At 40.4% G+C, this 25,243-nt stretch overlaps 1 long non-coding RNA gene across 1 annotated transcript; it reads left to right on the top strand.

The window, feature by feature from the left end:
* Window positions 1-22,381, top strand: LOC123615976 (uncharacterized). The gene is made up of 3 exons (XR_012507997.1): window positions 1-83; window positions 20,551-20,708; window positions 21,542-22,381. It is a non-coding gene; the product is annotated as an uncharacterized LOC123615976 (long non-coding RNA).
* Window positions 22,382-25,243: the final 2,862 nt, after the last annotated feature.

Genomic DNA, 25,243 nt, shown 5'->3' with positions numbered 1-25,243 from the left:
GCGGGAGTCCTGGTGGCCGCTCGCAGCTGGGAGAGTAACATGGCGGGGAAGGGCAGGTGGAGGTGACAGCTGCACGGACCGCAGTGAGTAGCAGTCATTTATAGGGGCTGCCACGAGTACAAATCTTTGGGAGAAAGAGCTATGGCCAAGGAGGATTTCTGGGATTCTGTCTGTAAGGTGCCGTGTATTTGGTCTGGTGTATGAAAAACACCCACAGCAAAGATAATGCATTAATCTTTAAGGCTGCCAGAGACAGACTCATGTCTCTTTTTGTGTGTGTGTGTGTATTTAAATTGATGTATAGTCAGTTTACGATGTTGTATCAATTTCTGGTGTACAGCACAATGCTTCTGTCATATAGGAGCATACATTCTTTTTCATATTCTCTTTCACCATAAGTTACTACAAGATATTGAATATAGTTCCCTCTGCTATACAATATAAACTTGTTGTTTATCTAGAGACAGATTCATGTCTCTTTTAAATGTGACTCTGTACAGATACAAGAAACCTGGAAAAAAAACTTTAAAAAAGCAGCCATAATATGAACCACCATGTCCTCTGTAGAGGCTCTCACTGTTTTATACAGGATCTGTGGAATCTATTCACTCCACTTTTTTCCTTTCTGATCTTCCACCCAAATGTTTGCTACCTTCCTGTCTTACGATTGGATTGACTCACCATATGGTTGTAGAAAACGTATTCGGATGTAAGTTCTTCTGGTCTTCTCTGCTGCATAATTTTCTTTCCTCACCTTACCACATTCTCCTGACTGATCACAGCTTATTATGAACACAAGGGTCTTACTCGTCCTGTGTCCTCCATAACCTGGATCCAGAGCTCGACACCTTGTGTTGCAATATACATACCTTACTAAAGTATAGTGAAGGCAAGGAGAAACCTTTTTTTAATTTTAATTTTATATATTTTATTTTAATAGAAACCTATTATTAAAGAAATCTGCTTTGTCTTCATTTATTCATCAAATCAACAAACACGGACTGAGGATTTAATAGAAAAAAACCTAATTTCTTCAGTCTGTTATACAAACTGCTTTTCTGTTCTCCCTTAAAAATGTGACTTTTCATCTGTTGATCGTTTTCAAATTGGCTCTAAGCAAAGCACATCCTGGAATGAAGAAGAAAGCCGTTTCTTCCTGATAAAGACCTGGCTTCTATTGTCCAAGGGTAGAAGAGGTCAGGCAGTATCCTCCCTTTCTAAAGAGCAAAGCAGCCTTTTTGTATTGAGATGTTTAAAATTCTTTAATCAAGAAGTGCTTCAGTCTGATAATTAAGGTATGTATTTGGCTTAGTTTATCTTATCTGAGGATGAAAGGAGAAAAAAACTGTGGTTTGGGAAGGGAGGAAGCGTTCTTAGGACACTAGCCACAAGACAGAAAAAGGTGTCTCTGAGCCAAGATAGGCCAGAACAACCTCATGAAACGGACAGTGGTAGCAAAGAAAAGCAGTCAGGGGGCTTTAGAAGTTGACCATGCATGGGCCCTCCACTGCACTGCAGTGAGAAGCCAGACGGAGCAGAAGGAAGGGAATTGAAGAGTCTGTGGTCTTCACAAAATTCTTAGTATCTTCTCTCACCACGTTGCTTCCTGCATGAAACTGACACACAGACCTTTTCTCTACTAGTTTTTCAGGAGAGCAAGCACTTGTCACCCACAAACAAGTGAGGGATGGTTGTCAGGGAGAGAGTTTTCCAATGACCAACTCTCTAGGTTTGCCTGGGACTCTCCAGGTTTTGCACTGACAGTCTTGCATCCCAGGGAAACCCCTCAGTTCCTTGCAAAACTGGACACTTGTTTACCCTACTCACCAACCTGGAGTGGTCTGACAGAAAATTCAAGTATTCATGAATTCACTAAGACTTACTTTTTTCCCCCACAACTTCAAAATGTTCAGATTGCTTCTCCACAAATATGGCATCACTCATAAACCTGGAAGGGCAGTGAATATTGGATTAGACTGAATACAGGAATTGGGGAGATTTGTGGAACAGATTTGTAAACGACTCACTGCAAATGTTTGGTAGGAAGACACTAATGATTTAAGAAGCGAACAGTGGTAAAAATATAGAGGATTTACTTTTTACTCATTTAATATATGTAGAATGCTGTTGATCCCTTTATTACTGTTTTTATATCAACATAAGGTTTTGTTTGTTCATTTGTTTTGGGTTCAGAGAATGTAACTATTATTGACAAGGGAGTTCACTGGTTAACTTGCAACCATCCTCCTGCCCTACACCCAGTCCTTCCTATGGTCAAAGCTGTTTAACTTTGAATCCTCCTAACAACGTGGTATGAAGAATGTAAACCTCATGCTTGCGGAAGTACTGTTTTCACATTTCTTAATGTTCTGCTGAAAACCATCAGCTTCACATACTGCTGACGCTTCAAGTTCAGGGTCTCTAACCTAAACCAGGCACTCAGCATTGCTGAGTCCTCTCCATTCTCCTCCAAAGGCTAATCTCGTCCCCCTCCCCCCCCCCACCACCCTCCGCTTTCCCCTTTTACTGATTCACGGAGAGCACAGGCTTCGTTAGAAGGTCGCCTCCTTGCCATCCTGCCAGCAAAAACCTCAACCCTGACTCCACCCACGTTTCTCTGTCTCTCCCTTTCTCCTGCCCTAGTAAAAGAAGCGCGTCTGTCTATTTCTAAGTCACACCCCCTACCTTGCTGACTCCATCTCCACCTCCCTCCCAGGAACCCCCACATCAGTTGCCATCACTTCTACCTCCAGGTATCTTCAGCTGCTCCTTCTCTCAGGCTCCATTCTTCCTCATTAACACACGCTGAACTTACTCCCATCTTTAAAGGAAATAATTTTTCCAAGTTTTCTTAGTGCTGGCTACTCATTATAATTACCTGGGGAGCCTCAAAAAATTTTTGGTATCCAGGCTGCACCTCATAACAGTTAAGTCAGAATTGGGAGGGGTGGGGCCCAGGTGTCAGAATTTGTTTTTAAAGCTCCCCAGGTGATTCTAACGTGCAGCCAGGAATCAGAAACACTGACCCAACCTACCTATCCCTCCAGCTACCCCCATCTGTCCTCACTCACTGTCCAACCCCACTTCTGCCTCCTTTCCCTGACCCCTCATTCATGCCTACATTTATCTGGCTCCTGTGCCCTCCACACCCGCTTCACCCTACGGGGCATCAAGGTCACTGAAGAACTTCTCATCGCTAAATCTTGTGCTCCGATTCATTAGTATTAACCTGTTGACCAGCCCTTCCTTTTTTTTCTTTCATTGAAGTCTAATTGATTTACAATAATGTGTTTCAGGTGTACAGCAAAGTGATTCAGTTATATATATATTTGTTTCAGATTATTTTTCATTAGAGGTTATCACAAGATACTGAATATAGTTCCTTGTGCTACACAGTAAATCCTTATTGCTTATCTATTTCATGTACAGTAGTTTGTATCTGTTAATCCCATTCTCCTCATTTATCCCTTCCCCTTGCCCTTTGCCCTTTGGTAACTATGAGTTTGTTTTCTATGTGAGTCTGTTTCTGCTTTGCATATACATTTTTTTTGTAATACTATTTAGAGTCTACATATACATTCCTAGGCATATATTCTAGACAAGATGAAAACTAATTCAAAAAGATACAAGTACCCCAATGTTCATAGCAGCACTATTTACAATAGCCAAGACATGGAAACAACCTAAATGTCCATCAACAGATGATTGGATAAAGAAGTTGTGGTATATTTAAACAATGGAATACTACTCAGGCATAAAAAAGAATGAAATAATGCCATTTGCAGCAACATGGATGGACCTAGAGATTATCATATTAAGTGAAATAAGTTGATAAAGACAAGTATTGTATGATATCACTTATATATGGAATTTAAAAAAATGATATAAATTTTATTTACAAACCAAAAATAGACTCACAGACATAGAAAACAAACTATGGTTACCAAAAGGGAAAGGGCGGAAGAGAGATAAATTAGGAGTTTGGGATAAACAGATACACATTACTATATATAAAATAGATAAACAACAAGAACCTACTGTATAGCACAGAGAACTATATTCAATTTCTCATAATTATAATGGAGAAGAATCTGAAAAATATATATGTATGTATATGTATAACGGAATTGCTTTACTGTACACCTGAAACTAACATTGTAAATCAACAACAGTTCAATAAAAAAAAAAGAAAGGAAGGGAAGAGAAAAAAAAGAAATGCTGACTATAATTCTGGAAGCCCTTAGATCTAATTATGGTCTGAAAATCTAAGCATTTTAATTTTATAAACTAAAATAAATAAATAAATTTTATAAACTGAAATAAATAATTTTAATAAAAAGGCTTGGTATACCTGTTGCAAGATCTGTTATGTATTTATAGATACAATGGGCATATTAGATATTAGAAAATGTATTATAAATTATTGTATAGTGCTTATGTCACAATTCTACCCACTTTCCCTTCCTAAAAAGAACAATGCAGCTGTTAGTTAATTTAAGGAAGCCTATTCGGTTCTCTTGCACCATATCAGCTAAGGATGACGTGATTCATGTGTGCTAGGAGCTGTGGAGAAAAGATCAAATTTGGTGATGGTGCTGCTGGCTGAAATTTTTCAACCTTCTAGATGTTTGTTTTCAAAGAGCAATGCAAAAAAAAAAAAAAAGAAGAAAAGAAAAGAAAAAAAGTCAAATTCTAAAATCTGTTTTTTTACACTGTTTATGAAACTACAGTTTCTGAAATCTAAACTAAGTTCCAATTACCAGTTCTAAGAGACGCTGTTTTTCCACAGGACTCCTATGTGGCTTTTAGGAATTCCCAGGGTTAATCATTTGTCTTAGCGCCAAACCTCTGGCTTCATTTTCCTTCGCCCATCTGCACATTTTGCATGCATACAGGCTGTGGGTGTGCATATGTATCCAAGCCTTTGCATATGGAATGAGTATGCTTTCAAAAAGCAGGCCCATAAAAGTTCTAAAGGAGGCAGTGAGTACTTGGAGGCGGTCCAGCCACAAGCTGCAGATGGCGCTGCTGTGATGGGGGTGGGGGGTCCCCAGTTCTGATCAGGCCGCCTTGCTCCCCACAAACCTCTGCACTCTCGAATGGAAGGCACGGGCTCTGTGCATTTACTATTTATAAGGGACTTTCACACAGCACTAAGTATGAAATTCGTGGAGGAAAATGCAAGGCTCTGTTTAATGAATGCAGAGTAATGTCTGCTCTCCTTTGTTTGCAACTTGGAGGAAAAAAAATTGGTCTAAAGGCTAAAATCAGTGTCAGTATTTGATAATAGTGAAGAATAAAAATAACAGTTATCATCCAACTCTATAAGTTGCTGGGAAAGCCAAAACAACAATGGGTTGGTTATGATCTTGGGGATATCTCAGTCTCCTTCACTTAGTTCCACAGAAAGCCGATTGTCTAGTGAAGGTAATGGTTTATATGGATTTAAGTCGTGTTACTGCCTGACAATGCTGCTGGATGGGAAAAGAGAGTGGAGGGAGTATTTGATCTAAGAAAGAAAAATATTTAAAACATTAAGTTGGAATGGCTGGGGAGCCTTTGGAATGTCTCATTCGGAATTCAGGGTTTTTTACACCAAAGTTTGGACTAAGTGAAAGTTTGCAATAAAGGTTATGATAAAGAAGAAAATAAATAGCACCAGCCCCTGATTGGTTTTGACCCTGAGCTTCAGCCACAAAGCCATTGTATTTGGAATAGTGGCTGACAGCTCAGATCCATCCTGAAAGCTAGAGGAAGGGGACGGAACTGCTTTACTTGTGAAGATTCTTATTCCATTTAGCTTGCACTCCACAGTGCCTAGGGCAGCTCCTTGTATTTTGGCACCCAAAAATATCTGTTGAGCTGCAATGATTGGCTGCCAACTGAACAGCCTCAATATGGGCAGAGTGTGGAGGACAGTGCTGCTGAGAAAGAATTGCCTTAAAGAGCTGACAGACCTCTGAGGGAGGGAAGGGGAAAGGGGAAGTGGCTGATGTGCTATATAATAAATCTTACGGTGGGATGAAAACACAAATGCCTTGATTCTCAGACAATGCAAAGGAATGAGAATGGAACACGATATAAACTATTTACAAAGAAAGGTGGAATTTGCTTAGGAAGAACAGTTTGGGGGTTATGTTTTCCACGTATACACCGATTCATTCCAGGAACATTCTACTTAGTAGGTGTCATGCTGGTACCTCACCAGGCACGGCTAGCAGGTATGCCACAGGGTGGCTGTACCCCCTGCGTTCCTACTTCGACATGTGGCTTTTTCAAATAAAATTTTTGTAAGTACTCTGTTGACTTGCCAATTGTTAAAACCATGGTGAAGTAACTTCAGAGGCAGTGCACTGAAAGCAAGAGACAATCTAGTCACCCAAACTCTGAAACAACAGTGGTCAGTCAGATTGGTAGAAAATGTAATCAAAAGATAACACACCATTTTATACACTGTTCCTTGAAAAGCACTTCTGAGAGTCATCTGCTGTTAAAAAAATAAAGGCTAATGAAAACATTTATATTGAACCTATTTCTAAGTGATTACTACTAGCTTTTTGGAGCAGTTGGAGGATAGCTGCTATTCAGAGGACAGCAGGAGCTGATCGAGTGGATGGGGGTATCCAGGTGAGGGTGTAGAGAGAGGTGCAGAGGGCCTGGGACAGGCAAGGGGAGCATGTATATTTTGGAGAAGTGCAACGTGGAGAGCATCACGGGAGACAGAAGAGCCAGCCAGAGATGACAGGAGGAAAACCAGGAGAGGTCACTGGGTGATACAAACACCGAAAAGAGAGTGTTTCCAAAAAGAGGGAGTGACTGTTAATGAATTACGATAATGAGCATTGTAGATTTACTCCATGATAGTATTTCTGTTTGCTAGTCAAACTTCAGAGTTGTGCACCTCCCTGGATATTTCTAGGATTAGTGATCCAGAAATATATATAACCTACCTGGATACTTCATAAATGTATAAGTTTTGAATATGTCTCCCATGGCCACGTTTCCTGAACCAAATATTGACTCTCATGACAGTGGGGCAAAATATTTGACATCAGGTCATTCTGCAAAACTGTGAGTGAGGACAGCTTTCGGTGTTTCCTCCCCGCCTTTCCTTTGAGGACTGAAGAACCACAATTAGCATGTCTTCATGTGCAATCTCTCCACCCCTCCGTAGTTTTTACTATCTAAATAAAGACTTCTTCCAAGAGCCTTCTGCCTTTTTAAAAATAAAGATTACTAGGATTATTTCTGCTCTAAAAGTAATACTCATTAGAGAAAATCCCTACTACAGAAAATAAATTGGAGAAAATCACCCATTATACCAGGATCTAGTCTCTGTTACCATTTCTAAGTGTGTTTCTTTTCCATCTGCTTTCTGCACATTTAAAATTGTCTTTTTGACAGTTCTGAATAATTTTTATAAACACTTTCATGTGTTTTTTTTCCTCCACTTGCTATAATACAATTAGTTTCCCACTTTAATGTCCTCATAAAGATTATTTGTAGTAGTTGCATTACATAATTTTACTAACGGGGCCCCTGTTGTTAAACACTTGTATTATCTTCTAATCTTTTATTATGATAAAAACTCTGCCTCTAACACATTTATTCTTAGCGCTTTTACAATTTTTCACAATATTTAATTTAACAAATGAAGAAATATAAATGTTTTTGAGGCTATTGATTCAGTTTGCTAAATTGCTTTCTCAGTTGTGTCCCAGTCATTGTTACTGTAAGTACAGGCTTTAGAGTCAGATCTGGGTTGAATCTTGGCTCCATGGGCTGGAGTGAGACCCTGAGTGAGTGAGACCCTCACCAATGGTAAGGGTGCCACCAGCCCAAGCCCTCAGGGAGCCACCCTTTGTGCCTGTGAAACCTCAGCAAGGTCAGTGGGTCTCTGTAAATCTTATCTTTAAACCAAAGATAACAATATCTATTTTATTGGCTTGTTTTAAGGGTTAAATCAAGTTTGCTGCCTTGCATATCTGTCGTGTAGTAAGCACTCAATAAATGAGCGCTGCTGTTGTCTTTTTAAAGAGCTGTCATAGTTTACATTCTTAAACACCAGCAAAGTATGACAATACTTAAAATTTTTTAAAATATATTTTTATTGAAGTACAGTCAGTTTACAATGTTGTGTCAATTTCTGGTGTACAGCACAATACTTCAGTCACATAGGAATGTACATACATTCATTCTCACATTCTTCTTCACCGTAGGTTACTACAAGATATTCAATATGGTTCCTTGTGCTACACAGTATAAACTTGTTCAACGTTTTTTTTAATCATGTAAAAGTTTCTAAAAATGGAGTCTCAATCTTGTTTAATTTACTTTCCTTTGCCTTAGGGCTTTTTTCTGTGTGTGCTCATAGGTTATATTCTCATTTAGAGTTGAGTGTATGGGTTTAAATCTCAGTATCTTCCACTCATGTGCTGTTACAAGGCCTTTGGTGGTAAGCAATGGAAGACCCAGGCTCCACGGAACTAAATGAGAAGGAAATGTACTATCACCCATACAATGGACCCCCAAATAAAGCCTGTCCAGGGTGGGTAATATGATCAGGATTCTTACCTTTTCTCTGCAAAGACTTGGCTCTGCCCACCTTTAATGATCACAAGAAGTCTGCAGCATTTCATGTGTCACATCCACATACAACCCTAAAAACGTAGCTGAATTTTCTTCTGATTTCTTGTTGGAAAAGAATTTTATAATCTAAAAAAATAGTGGAAAATTAATAAGTTAAAAAATACACTCAAATTCACAAACTGCTAATTTCTTTAAGATATTTATTGCATTAGGTATTGTTTGTTTGTTTTTGCATTACTCAGAGAAATGCAAATTCAAATCACAGTGAAATACCACCACACATCTTTTAGAACTGCTGAAGTACGAAATAAACAACAAGACACAAGCAAAAAACTGTCAATATCAAGGGCCAGTGAAGATGTGGAACAACTGACCAATCTCATATAATCCTGGTAGGAATATGAAATGGTAGCACGAAAAAGGCAAAGAAGGCATTATCTGTTTATAAAAGTGAAAAATTGTTTCCCAAAACTCCCCTAGATGATTTCTCCCTCTCATCTCAGTAGCCAGAATTTGACACTTGTTGATTCCTAATCCTAATCACTTGGCAAGAGGAATGGGACCACACCTTCAATAACTGACACTATTCATGTCCTCTCTTCTGGATCTGGGGCAGGGGCCAGGCTCCCGTGGATACAGGGCCATGAAGGACATCCTGGTGTCTTAATGAACCTGGCTGGGTGGGGCTGGAAGAGAACAGATGACTGATAGACAAAGTCAGCACGTGGCCTGTTCAATGGGTGACTGAGCAAGAACTTCCACACCTCTGACCCAGGTTCTTCCTGGACTAGCTGCGGGTGTCCCCCTTAACTGAATGTTTGCAAACTATCCAGCACAGATTTGCCCTGGGCTGGGTGCTCAGAAACTATATTTCTGCTGATTTCACTTTATCTGCATAAGCATTTTATATAATACAGTTGACCTTATAATGACTCCCAGAATCTACAACTCTGTGAGCCAGTTCTAAATTTTGAAAATCCCTGGGAAGGACTCTGGCAGGTATGGGTTGACTCACAGGCTCACCTTAGACCAACTACCATGAGCATAGGAATGGCTACCTTCATGGTCAGACCTGGAATGAACAAGACTCTCCTTGTCATCTGGGAGAAGGGCTAGTGAGACTGGCAGCTCATCCAAATCACTTGATTTGAATGGAGAGGAAATCGCTCCTCAAAGGAAATGAGTGTGTATTGGGGTTGGGAGTAAGGAGGGGAAGATTGAAGGAGAAGCAGCCAAGGTGCCGAATAGACAGAAAAACAACAGTTGCAGCCTTCAAATTGGCATGTAAGGTCATTTGTGACTTCCCCCTGACCTGGCTGCAGTCTCCTTTTTCATCAGTCCATACTCCTCATCCTGAATCAGGGACATTGACCTAATTGACCTGGCTCTGCATCTCCTGGGCTCCACCTTTGCACATGCTGTTCCTTCTCCATGTAAGCTCTCCTATCCCTCCTGTCTCCGGAGACCTGGCTAATTCCAACTCATGTTTCGGATCATTCCAGCTGTCACCTGCTCTAGGAAGTCTACAAGGATTCCACACTTGCCCCAGTCAGAGTTAGAATCTCATAAGCACTGTCAGTGCTTGGGGCTTACTTCTAGCAGAGCATATATCACATCAAATTGGAATACACTCCAGCGAGTTTAAGCAGAAAGGGATTTATTACAGGGAACAAGGTAGCTGACAGAATTTCAGGGAGGCTAGGAAGCCAAGCTTGAGTGTTGGCCTGTGAGCAGCACAGCCAGGAAAAATATCCAACACCTCATAGAAACCCCACAGCCAACCACTGCCTGCCACTTGGCTCCTCCAATGCTAGAACCAGGATTTGAGAACTCTTGGAACCTTGAGAACTGTCGCTGAAGAACCAAGCATCTTGCAGGACATTGTGGCCGTCACTTCACAATATTTTCTGTACCCTCCAAATCTCTGCTTGGCAGAAGCCTGATCTTGTTGCAAGGGAAACTGGAAAATGTAGTCTTTACCACAATAAACAGAGGTTTAAAATAGTATTGAATGAGCCAATTTTCAGTATCTTCCACAAAAACTGTGTATGAAGGACGTACAAATGTATGGTTTTGGTGAATAGTTTCATAATCTGTGAAATCTTTGTTCCCAAAAATACTTTTAAGTTTAACGTCTACTTTATCTGCTATTAGTATTGCTAAGCCAGCTTTCTTTTGGGTACACATTCCCTGATACATCTTTTTCCCATCCCTTTATTTGTAATCTTTCTATGTTGTTTTGTTTGAGGTATGTAACCTGTAAGCAGTATGGGTAACTGGATTTTTTTTTTTAAAACTAAGAGTCCTGTCTTTTAATAGGTGTATTAAAATATTTATTTTTTACTGTGGTTAGGAGTTTATAACTTACCTCTAATATTTTATAGCTTCTAATTTGTGAAAAAAAAAAACTGTTTTCATTTTTTTCTTCTTTTGGATTGTCAGGCTTTCCTAATTCCTTTTCTTTTTCTTCAACAAGTCTGGAGATTACACTTTCTAATTGTTTTGTGGTTTTAAGAAACTTAATTTTATATTTTCCTAACAAAGTCAGTAGTTAATCCAGATCTCCAGCCTCCTCCTGGACAAGACACTTAGAACAATGTAACTTCCTTCCTGACTCACCACTTACCCCATCCGCCTGTGTGATCACTGTCTAGATTTTGGCTCAACATGTTTTTATCTGTGCTTGGAAAGAAGAAAGGAGTTTCTCTCCAGGATCACTCTTCCATCTTGATCAAGATGTTAAAACAGCCATTGGACCTCTTCTTTTCTCCCAGTTCCTCCTGGTTCACAGCCTTTCACCTCCATTCTTGATTTAACATTTCAACCTTCTTTTATGAAGACCCACAGCTCCCTCTCTCCTTACCTTAACCACTGCACCATCCTGCAGACCTTCAACCTGGGAGAGGCAGGGCAGGTGCTCATATATTGTAGAACACATGTGCCCTGAGTCTGAAGGACATGAAACCACTGCAGCCTACTCCTGCCCTTCTCTTTTTCAGCCCCATAACCTTGCCTCCTACTTCAGAGGAAATAGAAACCATCAAGTAAGAACTCTCAACATTTTCCACTTCCTCACCAGCAAAGTCATCTGTATCCCCACCCACATCTCCCTTTCAGTCTCACGTGAAACAACGACCTTCTTCCACTCATAGACCAGCTTTAGAATATAATCCCTCAATTCCTTATCCTGTTTCCTATATTTATAATTCTTCATCTCTAATCCTTCTTTGCACCACCAGACAATACTAGCTAAATCAGCTTTGCTTGTAGTGAACACAATATTTATAGAGGAAATAAATGAATACATTTGTCATAGAGGATATTTACAAAATGGCCACAATAGCCATCTTTCATTTGAGAGGTTAAGAATATCAAGATATGATTAATATTCAGAAGTGTAACTTTCTCCAAATATTTGAAGACCATGTCATGAATTTCTACACCAAATATGAGTCCTACAATTGCCCTGTTGTGGGCATCTGTCTGAGAGATTCACCTGTGTTGTTGCATGTGCCAGTAGTCTACTCTTTTCTATTACTTGTTATATTTTGTAATATAATTATATCATGGTTTATCTGTTGTACTGTTGATGGACATTTAGGCTGTTGCCCACCTTTGTCTATCACAGATAAAGCCGGTATAAATAGTGAGGTTTTTTCCTTATTTTTTATTGAAGTGCAGTCAACTTCCAATGTTAGTTTCAGGTATACAGCAAAGTGATTCAGTTATACATGTATATATTCTTTTTCAGATTCTTTTCCATTATAGGTTATTACAAGATATTGAATATAGTTCCCTGTGCTATACAGAAGGTCCTTGTCATTTATCTATTTTATATATAGTAGTGTGTATCTGTTAATCTTAAACTCTTAATTTATCCCTCCCCTCTCCTCCTCTTCCCTTTGGGTAACCATAAGTTTGTTTTCTGTGTCTGTGAGTCTGTTTTGTAAATAAGTTTATTTGTATCATTTTTTTAGATTCCACATATAAGCAACATCATATGATATTTGTCTTTCTTTGTTTGACTTATTTTACTTAATATGATAATCTCTAGGTCTTTCCATGTTGTTGCAAATGGCATTATTTCATTTCTTTTTGTGGCTGAATAATATTCCTGTGTATATGTATACACACACGTGCATGTGCACGTGTGCATGCACACACACACACACACACCACATCTTCTTTACCCATTCATCTGTCATTGGACATTTAGGTGGTTTCCATGTCTTGGCTATTGTAAACAGTGTTGCTGTGAACATTGGGGTGCATATGTCTTTTTTAATTACAGTTTTCTCTGGATGGTATAAATATTCTTGAACATCTCTTAGTGGACATAGGCACTCATTTATCCCGGGTGTAAACATACCTAGGAGTGGAATTGTCAGGTCACTGAGTAAGCATATGTTTAGCTTCCTTAGATATTGTCAAACAATTTTCTGAACTCATCATATATTGCCTTCCACTAACAGTGTCTAGGGTTCTAGTTCCTCTACATCCTCAGCAATACTTGGTATTGTCAGACTTTTTTTTTTTTTTTTTCATGGAGGTACTGCGGATTGAGCCCAGGACCTCACCCATGATGCTAAGTACACACACTACCACTGGGGTATACCCTTGCCCCAGTCTTCTTAATTTAAAATTTTTGCCATTTTGGCAGGTGTGTAGTTATCTCTCACTGTGGCTTGAATTTAACTTTCCCTGATGATTAAGGATGTCGAACACCTTTTCAGAGCCCAACTGTATATTTGGATTTTGACTTTTGATAGGTTTTAAGCAGGAGAGTGACCTGATGAGTGGCTTTTGAAATATCTGTCTGGTTGCTCTGCCTGGAGGGAGCTGCCTATAGGGAGCACAGTAGAGTCTGAGGAAACATTTAGAAGATATTACAGTAGTCTGGGCAAGAGATGTTAAGTGGCTTAGTTTAGTAGTGGCAAAGGAATGGAAAGATTTCAAGCTATATTTTGGAGGAAGCCTGCCAAATGTACCCATAGACCAGAACAGGAGGCAAAAGGAGGAATCAAAGACAATCTGAACATCTGAATGGACAGTGGTGCTTTTTCCACAGGGCAGAAATCTGGGGGAGGAGCTGGTTCTTTGAGTGTTAGAAGGAAACTTATGGGAGATGAAAGAAGGGACTGAATCACACCAAAGCAAACTGTGCTACCTCCCCAAATTAAAAAAAAATTCTGGTCACAAACTGTGCTCAAAGAAACATTCTGGGCACTGAGAGAAGTGCAGCCGACTTTGATTTGCTTCCCTGCCTTGCAAATGAGCTCTGTAGCGCTGGGCAGGGGGAGTTTGCCAGCAAAACTTATATAACTTCATTTATCACTAATGTCGTTGGGGTTTTATTTTTCCTTCCAAGAATAAGTATGTCTCTACAAGATGAAATGAAAAATCCAGAACTTAAAAATTAGATTAGTTTGGAAATTACTGGCATTTTTCTTCCTGTGTAAGGTCACTCTGCCCTTGCAGGTCAGTGCTGGGGAAGTGACACATTTTTTTTCCGTCCCACACTTCTGCTTATTTTCATGCAATAAAAAGCAAATCCTTAACGTTTCAAATGCTTCACGCATGTGGCAAATATTTTTATCGTCTTTTAAACCTTTAATTTTAAGTTACGTTATGTAAAAAGTTGAATGCCAGACCGCCAGTTTAGCAGGCGATTTCTATGTGGAAAATTCTGTACTTGCAGAAATAATAAGCTGACTCTTCAAGTCTCCATGGTGTTAGGCTGCCTGCTGCTTTGATTTGTGGACTGCTTTTCAGTTCTTAAAGCAGCGACAATACTACCTACAACGAAGGACCTCACAGTTAATAACGGCCTATTATAGCTAGTCCTTGTACTAAACACCAATCCTATGAGCTATGCACTATTATTATCTGCATTTAACAGATGAGAAAACTGACTCTAGTAACTTGCCCAGAGTCACTTGGCTGGTAAGCGACAAGGCCACCATCAGAACCCAGGTTTATGTGAGTCTCAAACCGAATCCTTTAATGGTTCCCAAGCTAGAACAGTGTAGAGTAGAAGTGAACTGTGTATGTGCCAAAGCCAGCCATCCTGGGTTCATATCACAGTCCTACCACTTGTTGGCTGTGTGGCCCTCGGCACTCTTCTCTGGGGACTATCATGGTACCCAACTCATTGGGTATTATAAGAATTAAATAGTTAACATATACAGTATATAACAATTAGAACTGTGCCCAGATTATGCTATGAGAATTTTAGCTATTCCTTTAAAAAAATAGCTTTATTAAGATGTAATTCACACACACACACACAAAAAGATGTAATTCACAACTACAAATTCAAACATCTGAAGTGTACTATTCAATGGTTTTTAGTATATTCAGAGAGTTGTATAACCATTACCACAATCAATTTTAGAACATTTCATCACCCCAGAAAGACACCCAGTATCCATTAGCAGTCACTCACCACCTTTACCCCACCTCTGGCCATAGGCAACCAGTAGTCTACTTTGTGTCCTTATAGATTTAAAAGAATCTATTGAATGCATATTGCCTATTCTGGGCGTTTCATGTAAATGGAATTATGCAGTATGTGACCTTGTGTTTCTGGCTTCTTTCACTTAGCATAATATTTTAAGATTCATACCTGTTGTAGCACATATCAATACTTCTTTTCTTTTTATTGCCAAATAATATTGCATTGTATAGATATTACCCTATTTTATTTATCCATTCATCAGTTGATGGATAGTTGGGTTGGTTTCACTCTTTGGCAATTATGACTAATGTTATGAATACTTGTGTACAAATTTTTGTGGGGACATATGTTTTCATTTCTTTTGGGTATATGTCTAGGAGTGGAATGGTAGCTATTACTTGGCACTGCCTCCCTCTTTATATATTTATATATTTCTCTGAAAATGCAGACACATTATTCTCACAGACAAACACATACCCTAGTGTTTTTGCTCTAAGTGACCTAATGAGCTAAGTCTCCTTCGTATTTCACATCAAAAATGAAGAAACTGAGACTCTGGGAGATTTTGCCTTTCTGTTTCTTGGTCTACAGCTTTGCCATGGTCCATCTCCTTTTGAGCATGCCCTCGCCTCTGCCCCTTGCCAACCTTTTGGGTTTGAGCTAAGACGCCACTACTTGCCAAGAAACTGCTTGGAACCCCCGGGGTGGGGTCAGGTGCTCTGCTCTGTGCCTCCACCATGTCCTGAGCATATCTTTTCCATCACCCTTTTCACATTCTACTACCCTTATCACAATCTACCAGATGGTAGGACCCTAGGAAAGGGGCACTATCTTCCCCAACTTTGTTTTTCATGCCAAGCACAAGGTCTGTTTCATAGTAGTTGCTGAATAGATGTCGATAGCTAAGAAAGAAGAAAGGAAGGACTCTGGCCCACATACATGCTAGAAAGTGGTCTATCAAACTGGTAAAATCTTTTCTGTTACATCACACAGCTTCAGTGTGAATTAACAAAATAGAAAAATCCAAGAGTGATTATTCAGATCAGGAAAAAAAAACCCCAAAAACCTTCACTTTATTAAATCACTTTATTAATAGTGAACTTCTTTGGGAGAATGTTGCCCAAAAGATGGTGTGTGTACCATAGGGACATGCAGGTGCATGAAGGACATTTTTAACTTAATGATTAATGATCTATCTCAAAATAAATTCCAATGAAATAAATATAATTAGGATATCAGATCCTTTATATCATTGTTTAGGAGCAGGCTAAAGTCTTTTTTTTTTAAATTAAGGCTATTCCAAATGTGTCTTAAGTAAATAATGGTGCAGATGGAACTCAGCTATAGCAAACATTGTATAGATGGTACAAAAGAATTCAAGTTTCAGAACATTATTTAAGGACATTTGCAATATGAAAAGTACAAAGTACACTTTATAAAGCTGTGCTTTCTCCAGCTTGACTGGGAACATGGATCACCTGCTATCTTGCTAAAACTTAGATTTCTGATTCAAATAGGTGTTACAGAGTGAATGTTCACAACTCCAAAAACTCTTATTATTGAAACCTAATCCCCAAGGTGATGGTATTTAGAGGTGTGACCTTTTAAGAGGTAATTAGGTCATGAGGGTGGGGCCCTCACGAATGGGATCAGTGCTCTTATAAGAAGAGGCCAGAGAGCTAGCTCAGTCTCTTCCCAGGATGTGAGGACGCAGCAAGGAGATGGCCCTCTATGAAGCAGGAACAAGGCAGGCACCCAGAACCCGACCATGCTGGCACCCTACTCTCTAGCTTGCAGCTCCAGACCTGTGAGAAGTATTTGTTGTTTAAGCCACCCAGTCTATGGTAATTTGTTATAGTAGCTCAAACAGACTAAGCCAATAGGTCTGGGGAAGAAACGGAGATCCTGTATTCTAACAAGCACCTCGTCTAGGCATTTTATAGATTTTATAAACTTATGAATGCTCACACAAATTATACAAGGTAGTTATTAATATCTCCACTTTACAAATGAACACTGAAAAATCAGAATTGGCTTGGCTTTGAGTCACAACTTTTTTTCCACACAAAATAAGACACACAGAATGGAAATGATACTGTCATCTTTATTTTCATTATTAGTGTAAAAGAAATCAAGCTAGAGGAGCCCACACCACTACCGTGGCCTTGGCCAATGCACGTTCCCAGCGTCTGTCCTATTCACATGTCCTCTCTGTGGCCTCATTGTGAGTCAGAAAGTGATCTGGTCCAGGGATCAAAGCCTGAATAGTTTTCCCATTTCCTTCCCCACGTTCAAAACAAAACAGCTCTGGGCCAGAGATGCATTTCTGCCCCATAGTTATTTGATAAAGAAGAAAAAAGAAAAAACTACTAAAGCCGGATTTGGAATAAAAAAAAGCATTCTTAAAACAAATATTAATCACCTGTGGTAAACACACACACGCACACACTCATACACGGTACAGGTACACACGTGTGCTTGTGTGCACGACCGTTTTAGCTGCCGGCAGAGCAGTTGTGCTGTTGTCTCTGGCTAATACTACTAATCCACTCCCGCATGGGTGCTTTTGAGTTAAGTGCTGCACGTGTATGTGGTTTTTGTTTCTTAACAATTTCAAAGCGGCTCTTTAAGAATAAATCCAAGAAAAAAAGTAAAACCTAGGTTTCTTTTCAGAGGGTCCCAGGGCCCTTTGTAGTTGGAGGGAGGGGAGATTTTTTGCTGCTCAGCACAGACCACCAAGGTGCCTTCAGTAACAGCCTTCACAGGGGGTATTGACACCCCCCCCTTCCCGGCTAAACAGCAGATTTCAAAAACCTGAGGGTTTAAATCAGGCTCACTCTGACCTGCTTAATTGGGCCTGTTCTTGTGGCTGCTGCTTAATTTGGCACTGTCTATATAAGTCAGATACCTGGCTTCTCTTAAAAAATGGACAAACCTGGCAACACCAGAACCAGATTCCCGCATTAGCTTCAGTTACTTGTAGCCGGGGGATGACCGTCTCTCTTGACTGTACCAGCAACTTCACTCATGTCCACTACCTACCTGGCTCTGAAGGCTTCTGAGTTTGGAATTCCTGGTTTATAAGCAGGATTTCTTAACAGCCAACATTTGCTCATCATTATCCTGGGGGAAATCTGGCCAAGTACGTTGGAACACTGAAAAACAGTTTCCTTTTAACAAAGTGAAAGCAGCTGGTTCACCCGAGAATTATTGAGTTTCTGGAAGCTGGGTGTGCCCTGATTTAAGTGCTGTATTGCTCAGATACACAAGCAGCAAATCCCCCCGTCCCTCCCTGTACCACAGCTCGTCATCATTTGGTATACTCTTGGCTCATTTCCCCTGAGACGCATTTTAGGTGCTGGAAGGGACTCTAGAGGTGGCCCAGTAATTTCTCCGTCTAGTCTGCTGGTTAATAGGAGGTGAACTCTCTGAGGGTCATACGGGTGAATAGAATGAATGGAGATTTTTTTGTATGGTGGGGAGAGATGATACCCAGAGAACTGAACTACTTTGAAGAAAAAAAAAAAAAGCAAATACTTTCTCGTGCTCAATTTAGAGGGTGGAGAATGTCACAGTCATCGCAACTTTTACTCATTCAATAAATATTTCCTTAAGCACCAACTTTGTGCCATGGCCTGTGCTAAACTGGGGAGGCAGTGATGAAGGAGACAGAGTCCCCTGGCCTGAAGAAGTTCAGCCTGGAGGTAGTTATCCAAATATTTATGCCTGATAGTGGCCTAAGTGGTGACTGGTGCCGTCTTACAGGGAGAGCATGTTACTGGTGCCATTAGGATCTCCCCAAAGAGATCCCACAAGACTCCCATCTGTTTGCTTTCAAACAGACGTATTTTGCCTTGAAAAAGATTTTCCAAAGGTCCCACTGTCCCTCAGCTCTAAGACACATCCACCAACATAAATACCCTTGGTAAGGGTGAAACCTCAAAACCCTGCAGGGCCCGGCAGGTAACAAGTGCATAGGGCCGACAAAACTGGGGCTGTATTCAACAGCAGACACCACGTGGCTACTGCCAGCTCTTGGGAGGCAGGAAAACTGGCCCAATGCGGCCAGAACATCAGGGTTTGTGAAAGAAGCCAGAAGTTGGATTTTGATTTTTTTTTTTAATTTCACATCTTCTTTTTTGAGATTCTAGGGTTCAAAAATATGTTTAAGCTTAGCATTGATCATCAAAAATAGGTTTGCAGGCAGATTTCAGTTAAGGGTCCAGGATTATGAGCTCTAATTCCAGGAGACCCAATACCCCATCCCCTGATTATATTTAATACAGATCTTACCAAGAACTGGCAACCTGGAATTTGCCTTTTCCAGGAAGTCCTATTGGGCCTTTTGTGTTTTGGAAATTAAACACATTGAGATATTTAGACTCCCTGCATCTCTCAATATTTCTCTTTCTTTGTTATTCTTGCTGTCTATCAAAAAATAATTATTTTCAGTAAAAGAGTGGAACTCGAACACATTTGTCAATACAAGTTATTCTTTAAGAGTAACCTTTGATAGATGTATATACATGGTCATGACATGATTGGGATCTTCTGATCATTCTGGTTTGGAGTCAGATCCTTTCCTGAGCACTTGACCTTTACTACTGGACTCGTCTTGAGCTAAAGGCTCCTGAGTGGCTTATCTTTCAATGTCTGCAAAGCCTTCGTTCTCTACCATTCACAGGTGTTCTGTTTGCCCCACCTGGACTGTATAAGTGAATTATATGAAAGACTTTGTTTTGATTTTCCATCTCCCTGTTTTCAGAGCTGCTTTCTTTTTCTCCAAATGCAGCTGAAGAGAAACAAGACAGAATTAAGAATATGAATCCTCCCTGGGTTTTTTTGCTTCTATTTGGAGAACATAGTTTCATTCTTTAATTATTTTACTGCAGTTTCCCACCTCATTAGGACCCAATTTACGCACAATAAGTAGAGTCAATTTTAATTAGGAGCCCTGGATTGTGAACTTTCCTTAGCAACACCCTGGGAGGGGCCTCAGCTTTAGTAATGCTTCAGATTCCCTGCTTTTCTAGAACAGCATTTGAAAAGCAAAAACAGAACAGGTGTACAAACCAGTTTCCTTAACACGATATAGTTATTTGAAAACATCTTAGTCACCTTGGGATATTTATTTCTAACATTTTTATCACCTTGGGATGCTTTGTCTAAGGTTTGATCTTTTTTGTTCCCCTAATCTAGTTGCCATCAAAAGAATCTGTTGAGTATGGCCAACATTGATTCTTCTCTGGAAATACCTGTCCCTCAGGAATTTAAAAATGATGATTTGATCGCCATGCCTTCAAGCTGAGGCCTTAGGAGTTAGTAAGGCCTATATGTGATCTAATTTTCTGAGAATGAGGAAAGTGACAATTTATGGAAACTAAGACAATAATAATACCTGGCATTTTTAACATTTTAAAAATTGCTTGCTACCTGCCAGCATTGTTCAAATCCCTCTGCCTCTATCAGCTCACTGAACTCATATTATCATCCCATTCTCCCAGGTGGCATAGCTGAGGCACGGAGAAGCCGTGTAACTTGCCCCAGCTCACAGAGGTAGGAGCAGAGAACAGATTTGAACCCACGTCCTCTGGCCCCAGAGCCTAAAGTCTTAACCATCTGACAACCCTGCCTTCTGGGACTGAAGAAGAACAAAGCAGAGGTATGGTTAAAGGTGACATTTTTCCCCTTAGTTTGCCTTAGGTAGCATGAGTTCTTCCATTTGTCCCAAATTCTTCATTTGTAAATTCCAACAGTCTACTTTCCGGGATGTTGTGGCAGCTTGTTATTTAAATGTATTTCTAGTTCCTTGGAAGAAAGGCTATATAAATATTACATAACCATTTTAAAAATGTAAGAAATGTCTCCACCTGAATATGATGGTCATATTTCTCATTCTGAATATGAGTGCTGACTCATGGGTGAATGAATGGGTGCTGACTTTCTGAGTCCTGAGGACGTGGTTGCTCCGGGTCCCTCTGCATCATCTCACAGTGCAGGTTCAAGATCAGACTCTTCACTGGGAGTGAGTCCCCTTGAGACCTCAGGAAACCATCTCCCTGGTAGTGTCTAGGCCTCTGTGAGCCTTTTCCTTCAAACCTTCTACTAGGTTATGTGCTGTAAGAGAAATGGGAAGAAGCAAAACAATGGATTAATTATGATACACTCATATGGTAGAATACTATTCAGCCAGAAAAAATGAACTAAATACATGTACAACATGGATGACTTTCACAAACACTTATGTTGAAAGAAGACAAAAATCAATACAAGTTGTATAGCTTTATTCATATAAAGTTGAAAAACAGGCAAAACCTGGGATGGTGGGTGAGGTGAGTATACACTGGGAAAGGAGACGGGGAGAAACTTAGAGAATGGGGAGAGTGTTTTATTTCTTCATCTGGGTGTAGTTACCTACAGAGACAGACACGTATGAAAATCCTAAAGTTGTACACTGTAAGTAGGGAACTTGATGCATATTATCCCTCTATAAAGAAATAAAAGGAACTGAAAAGGACGTTCGTAGAAGACTGTGGAGCTGCAAATGCACGGTGGATTCTGCAGCCAGAGCTGAAGGCAGGGACCGGCTCACAGCGGGGCTTGTATGTCAAGCTGAAGGCTTTGCCCTTTATTCCGTCAGACCAGGGGCCTCATGAAGAAACCACAGACTCAGCCTGGAGTGTTGAAATCTCACTCAGCATCATTCCGTAGAGAGGGAGGACTGGAGCTGGGGCCAAACAGAAATCCAGGAGGTGAGATAACCATAAATAGTGCTCCTCTGAGAAAACTCGAATTCTATTTCTACCCCTTGGGGAGTGCACACTTTGGGTAATACGGTGGTCCGCCCATGAAACTCGGGGAGGAGGCGGTAGCCACGTGGACCCTCCCTGCCACATCAGACACTCGGACAATGTCAAAACCACTTTTCTGTGGCTGCCGCACTGCAGAAGGCCCAGAAAGCCTGTGGGCTTCCCGGGGCCTGCCTTCCTGACTCCCGGCCCAGCTGGGCTTCTCAGTCTCCCCACCCCCAGCTCCCATCTGGTCCCAGTGTTCTTCTCTTTACAGTATTTGCATAGAGGAGGAAGAGCAGGCACTGTTGGCCACACTGACCTAAATAAAATGCAAGGGTCACCGGGTCCTCTCCATGGTGATGGTATATAATTTGCACATTCTCACTCAGACCTGCTGTCAAAATTTGATATTTTTCCATATTAAAATTAAATAGTACTGACTTAAAGATAAGCTTTTTTGAATAACTGAATTGAACATAGATGATTTTTAAAATGTATTTGAATCATACCTGTAGGTCCCTTAACTTATTTCTATTTGTTTTGAGCCCCTTCTACTTATTCAATAAACATTTTTCATTAAAAAATGGTTAAAGTGTATCTAGTTATGTGCTTTAAATACATACACATGGGGGTAATGCTACATCAGTAATCTGGGCTCTTTTCTGATGAAAGCTTTTTCAGGTATGGTCCTGTATTTTTCATCAGACACACTAAAGTAGCCACTTGTAGGCCATTAAATAAATAAGATATTTGGGTTTCAAACAAATGCATTTCAGCAAATGTAATGTTCTAATTTAAACAATGAATTTGTGCTTGTGTATTCTTGTGCATGTGTGATATACAAGTACTAATTTTCAAATGAACCTTCAGGAACTCTCGAAATGAAGTAAGTGTGCGTTTGTTTATGTAACTACTCTTTCATATAGCTCCCTTAGATTCCAGATAATACATTTTTATGAGTGTGAGAGAAGAGGGAAACCACAGTACCTCCTGGGTTGGGTGGAATGGATCAAAACTCTCCAGGCTGTTCAGAAGCAGAGATGCAGCACTAATAGATCCCGGGCAGCAACTAGTGTTTCAGCAACTCCCACATCACTTCAGAGTCTGGGATCCTCTAATCTCACGTTTATATCTCCCCCCACTTCATGTGAAAACCCCTTTGGTCGGTTTTAAGCACGTCCTCTGGTTCAAAAGCGACTCAGGCTTCCAAAGAAAACCACAGTGCCAAGATGAAATCAGCATTTCTTCAGGATTTAAGTGGGCATTTATCTCAGTCTCATGATTCTTATACACTCGTCTTCTGAATAATCTCCAGTCTGAAAGAACACATCTGAAATGTTACACTTCCTGCAAGAAGGTACAGTACAATGATTCCCTGTTCCAGGACATTATATGCTTTAGTGAGTCTTTAACAGACTTTGGATATTTTGTTTTCCTACTAAGGTGTCAGTTGAACTCGTAATCGCATTTAGGGTCACCGTGGCTTCCTTCTGACTGATCTAGTACATACTTAAAGATTTCCTGATGTCCAGATCTAAGAACATCATCAACCATGGGGTCATCGTGAAAGCAGTTACGGTTGTCTTGAAAATCTGCAAACCGTTCTCAGAATGGCTAATGTGATGTTTGCACACATCCGCCCCTCAAAAACAAACTTAATTTGGCTGTGCTGGAACTCTGTGGCCTCATATTTATACAGCCATTTTTTTCTGGGACAAGATCATTTCTGGTTATAAGAATTTTAGCTATTTGTGCTCTAGCTTTTGGAATTCAGTGCTGCCATGTGGGAGAATTGTATCCGTGAAAGTTTTTTTCCCCTCTCTGTTCCATGCTTGAAGTTTTTTATGGTTGTCTTTGTTGATTCCTAAGGATATGGGAGCTTTCTTTCTCTTTATCTCTTCCCAATGAACTGTTCTGTGTATCACAAAGAGATGACACAAAGCACATAGTCGTTCATTCAGAATGAGAAAGTTAAGTCACTCCAAATTTCCTACAGTCAAAGAACACCCCTGTATCTTCTCATTCAGAGGGGTGTTTAGGATAGGAAATTAGAGCAAACCGGAGGACATGTTAGTATGGATCTGTGTGTTTGGTTGCCAAGTACAAGAGGTGAAATGAGTCTCCGATAAATATCTTAGAGGGTACACACTCGTACTGGACAACCCGAAAATGACTGCCCTGTACTGGGAAGAACATAGTGCTCCCTTCAGCAATTTAGAGGCTTCTGCCTTTGTTTGTGGTGGCCTGTACATGCTGGGTAGCTCAGTTGGCTAGATCATTAAGTACCCACTGCTCTGCAGGAGAAAGCAAGCCCAGAGTTCTCCAAGGGCACAGAGATGGGAAAGCTCAGCACAGATTGAAGAGAAGGGCGTCCAGACGTGGGCCCCGAGGAGCCAACCAGACCGTGGCAGGATGCGGGCCACCCAGAGCAATCTGGCTAGCAGGACCTTTCTGAATTTGAGGAACACCAGACCTGCTACCATTTTTTTTTTTTTAAGGCTCCTGGTATATTTTTAAAATGCTGAAAAAGGTTTTGAAATTTTGTCATCTTTTAGGTATTTACAACCATTAAAATTACAAATTGAACGTCTTTATTTTTCCCCCATTGGTATATTTCTGGGGTAGTTTTACCTCCTTGGAGACTATATCCGAAGTCTGTATTTGAGGCCCTCAGGGAATGGTAGGCTCTGGCTGAATGCCTCCCTGGGATGCCACTGTCACATAATTCACCCCAACTTGGACCAGACAGCCCCACAGGCAAGGCTCACAGTGTCCTTAGAGCTTCTTTCTTTTCCTGTATCCCGGACTGTCTGTACCCCAAGCAGTTCCTCAATAAGTCTGTGTCAAATACATGAATTGAATGTTCTTTAAACATAAGTAAGGACTTTCTTACCTCATTCCTCTTCTGAAATGCCCCCATATTTGGCTCTGCCAGCTATCCCTCTTACCCATCTTTGAAGTTCTAGCCACGCTCCATGTTTTTTATGAAGTCTACCTGTTCCAATTATTGTATTAAATTTCCTCTATATGCTCAGAAGTCCTCCCGTGCTTACAGTCAGAACCTTTTACAATAGTTTGACTATTGTCAACTCCCAACTCCCGCTCCTGCCCCAGCCTGGAGAATTCAGACTCTGTAGTCAAGAACCAAGTCTTATTCTTCTTTTGTATCTGTAATGTAAAGCCTAAAATTTCATGTGCTGCTTTGACATCTTCAAGCCTCACAGGGCCCCAGAGGTCTAACCCTAGGTTCTCTTGCTTTTGCCAGACACGTCCCCCACCCAGTGGTAAAGGCACCCTCCTTGGCTAGTTCTCCTATTAGCCTGATCAGCTTAATTCCACCTGGTCCTCAACCTCATGGATATTACTCCCTTGCCAGCCTGTGAAATTATTCAAACAAGCCAATCAC

This window comes from Camelus bactrianus, chromosome 1 (assembly GCF_048773025.1).
Source record: "Camelus bactrianus isolate YW-2024 breed Bactrian camel chromosome 1, ASM4877302v1, whole genome shotgun sequence".
Taxonomy (NCBI): domain Eukaryota; kingdom Metazoa; phylum Chordata; class Mammalia; order Artiodactyla; family Camelidae; genus Camelus; species Camelus bactrianus.
Note: the sequence above shows the minus strand (reverse complement) of the source record. Positions and strands in the feature narration are given on the sequence as shown.